The sequence below is a fragment of the Vigna radiata genome, unplaced genomic scaffold, assembly GCF_000741045.1.
Source record: "Vigna radiata var. radiata cultivar VC1973A unplaced genomic scaffold, Vradiata_ver6 scaffold_207, whole genome shotgun sequence".
Classification (NCBI taxonomy): domain Eukaryota; kingdom Viridiplantae; phylum Streptophyta; class Magnoliopsida; order Fabales; family Fabaceae; genus Vigna; species Vigna radiata.
The window spans coordinates 87,226-91,350 of record NW_014543619.1 but is presented as its reverse complement, the minus strand read 5'-3'; positions in this window follow the sequence as shown (position 1 = coordinate 91,350).

The following is a 4,125-nucleotide window of genomic DNA, read 5'->3' as shown; positions in this document are numbered from 1 at the left end:
CTAATTAAACTTCTTTTTCCCGCAATTATCATTTGTTCTTGTTTCTGGAAAAAAACTCAGTTTTGGGCTATCGCAACACGAATGTTTCATTCTCTTTTTTCTTCGTCTCGTGTGAGGAAGTTGCTAGGGTAGCACCGTTCTTCTTCCCAAACCAAGAACTCCAGTAATTGGAGTTGCAGCGCGCACAGGAAAGTTCTTTCCCTTCCTCTTATGTGTTAATGCCTCGAATCAAAACAGGGAACCTTTTTTCCCTCTCTTCTTTTCTAATTCCAGGAATTTCTCTATGGGAGTGGAGGTCTGGTTTGGTGGTTCAAGCGTGACCCACCTACAATACGCACAATGGTCATTTTCGGCGTGGAGAGTCGCGAGTTCCAGTTGTGCGGAGGAGATGACGTAGTGGCAGCGTTTTGACGATGTGAAGATCTCTGAGCGTGAGTGTCCTCGGAGCGGTGGTCGTTGTGGAAGTTTCCTCCTTCGAAGCAAATCTAGGTGATAACCAGATACGTCTCCCCTCCAAGTTGTTGGACAAGCTGGATCTGGATACGTGAAGTTTCTGGAGAAGCTCGATCTGGATACGTCTCCCATGGAAGTTGTTGGAGAAGCTGGATCCGGATATGCCTGCTTTGGAACTCCTTCAAAATGTTCGAACTGGATACCCTCTTCTTCGAACTGAATACATAGTCTGCTTCTTCACTTCTTCAATCCCTCCTTCCACGTTTGGTTATCTGCATCCACCCCGTCATCATCATCAACACCGTTCTTGCTCCTCCCATGCACGCGAGTGTCTTGCTCTTCCTTTAAGTCACAGTCCTTGTATACTGGGCACAGTGCATACTGGGTCATCACATGGCAGCCAGTGCAAACTCGTGAAAGCACAATACATGCTTCTTTCTCGTCAAAGCACAGTGTATGTTATTTTATTTTTATGTTTCATTTATTTATGTTGGAATTTAATTTTTCGTATAGGGGCAGATGAGTCTTTGTCCAGTAAATCAGCGTAAATCCTCTCAAATTAGCGAGATGCGTTGAACAGTGATATATCACAAATCAGTTGATTCTTATCTTCGTAAATCAGCACAAATCGTCGCAAGAGAACAACCCCCATCTCACAAATCCATCCTTTCATGTCACCGTGAACAGTTTATTCCTTTCAAACAAACACAACGTTAGTTTTAAGGAAAAAGTTTTTACACTAAATTTTACAAGCAAGAAAAAAAAAAGATGAAGACCGAGAAAATATATAATGTAAAAGAAAATGCATTACTAGCTTCCGTTTCGATTTTCGAAACACTTTTAAGTGGTACTATTAATTAATATCTCGCTTGATCGCTTGGGATAAAACTTCAAACGTTATACTTCAAAATAAATTATGAATTTCTTACATTTTAGTTATACGTTTTAATAGCTAGCTAAGTTATTGAAATATATATATTTTTTTTCATGAAGCTCAGTCATAAACCAATAGTGGAGACAGATCATAAAATAATTCTCTCATTGAAAATTTTCGTTTAATTTAACTATGACAATTAGATTTGCTAATTGGGTTATTATTAGAATTTGAATAATACAGAATCAACTGATAATATATTATTTTTATATTAAAAATACTTAAATTTTAATATCTATTTCAGAAGTCATATTATTAATGGATTGATAATGCAAAATTCTCACTTTAGCGTTAGTGTATATCTAAATTAAATTATACTTATTAGATTATTTTATTTTGTAAAATCTGATAATGATATAATTTAATTTATGCTTAATTAAATTTTAAGTTTATTATAAATTTTTTTGTTTTCAACTAATGTTTATTAAAATTTTGAAATCTCTTAAGTAAATTATTTTTGTACTTTTCCATAACGTTTTTCTTGTTTATTTTTTTTTCACTATTTAATAATATGACTATTATTTATGCTCTATCATCTATTGATTAAGAAATGTGATGTTTTGTAGTCAATACGAAATGATATTATATTTAATTAAAATCACAAGTGACTTTTATTAGTTTAATTAAAAACATATTACATAAAAAAATTATTAAAAACATATTATAAGTTATGATGGAAAAATTAAATAACAACTCAATAAAAAAAATTAAATAATAACGAAAAAAGTTTAAAGAAAATTCAATCGAGAATACCGAAACTTATAAAAGACTTAAAACAGAATTAATTAAACTTATAATTAATTATATATTAATTAGATAAGATTAGCCTCCCTTAAAGTCTATGAAACTAATTTACATAATGATCAACCTGTCTTGGTTCAAATTCAATATAAATTAAAGGTGGAATTAAAAAAATAATTTTCGTAAATAAAATTATACAATTTTTATTTTTTATTTAATTTATACAATAACTAGAAAAAAACCATCACGTTAATGTTGTACAGATATATATTATCTTAGTTATAAAAGCATAGTCACTCGGCAATCTTTCAAAAATCTATAACTAGTCTTACAAATAATTATTATCGTTTTAATATCTTATAGATTTAAACTATCATATGTTTATTTCCAAAGTAATAACACGAAACTATTAATTTAGTGACAGAAAAGTATAATGATTTTCAGTCATAAATTAATTTTTTAAGACAAAAACTTGGAGACAAAATTAAAATTAAAATAAAAAGAATAAGTTAGTTTTGTAATCTTTAATGATTAAATTAAAATTAAAAAAAAAAATAATGTACATGATTTTGGAAGATAGTTTTTGTCTATGTGTAATCTTCGAAAGTGTCCCTTGACATTCAATTGTATTATACTTTATCCTTACTACATCAATCTTTATATTATATGTTTATTTTTTCTTTTTATTAACTTCATTCTGGGTTGTAAAAAAATTATAGTTTTGTTTTATACAAATTTCCCTTTATGAACAGAATATTGTATACCAAATTTACTTGAAATTGAAAACTTCTATTTACAAAGGATATATTATCAGATACACCTAGCTAACTGGTTGATGAAAATTATAATTAAGTACAATATTAAAATACATTATTAAAAGAGGTAAGAAAATTACTTGGAAGTACAGTGTTATCTCTTTGATTAAAGTTTTATGAGTATGCAGATACAGACAATGAATGATGTGAAGTAAAGATAATCTCATTGTAATGATTAAGAAAATGACTCGTTTACAAATATGATTACGCTGATGAAATATATAAAGCCCTTGTCATTTTGATTAATGAGTTGAATTTAAACTATAGTTAATTAATTAATGCCAGCCCTCTGCTTCCTGCAAAATTAAGTAGACCATGCTTTTTATTTTTTTGTCAATTAATTACTCTTTACATCGTTGTTTACAATTTTAAATGTACAAAATTGGATAATATATATATATATATATATATATATATATATATATATGTATGAGTTTTTTTTATCAGCAATAAAAAATATATAAAATAGAAGAACACGTAGAGTGTTCCAACTTTTGTTATAATTAAAAACACAAGACAAAAACAACATAAAACAATTAGTACAAAACATCTTATTTTCAAAAGATATTTCATTGTACAAAAGTTTAAACAAGATTTCAGGAGAATATATAAAGAAAAAAAAATAAGAATATTCCAAAAACCATGGTTTTACATTTCTATCTTCGACATCAACGTTTTTCGAAAGAATCATTGCAATATGACTCAACATAGTCTAACTGGTTTTTGACTATTTTAATATTTTTTTATATTATGTACCTATTATTAATATAGTTTAAAAAATTTGGAAAAAAAAAATATTATCAAACTAGAAAAAAGGGACTACATGTCATTATAATTTCCAAAAAGAATAATAAGTTATTATGTTTATATGATAAATAATAGATAATTTATGATTTATTGTTGAAGGGTAAAAATACTTTTAAAAATTTAAATAAAATTTTGAAACAAACATGAAAATGATAATTTATAAACTGAAATGAGATATATAAAATATGTACGCAAAAACCACGCATCCTTTTATTTATAAATATATATGATGAACTAATTTAGAGTTAAAGTGGTATTACAATACATAAATGCTAGGAGTTCAAGTATGATTTGACTATAAAAGTAAGAATGTATAAAAAAAAGATATATAAATTGATTATCTTAAAAGTTTGAATTCGATTGGAGATGATACCA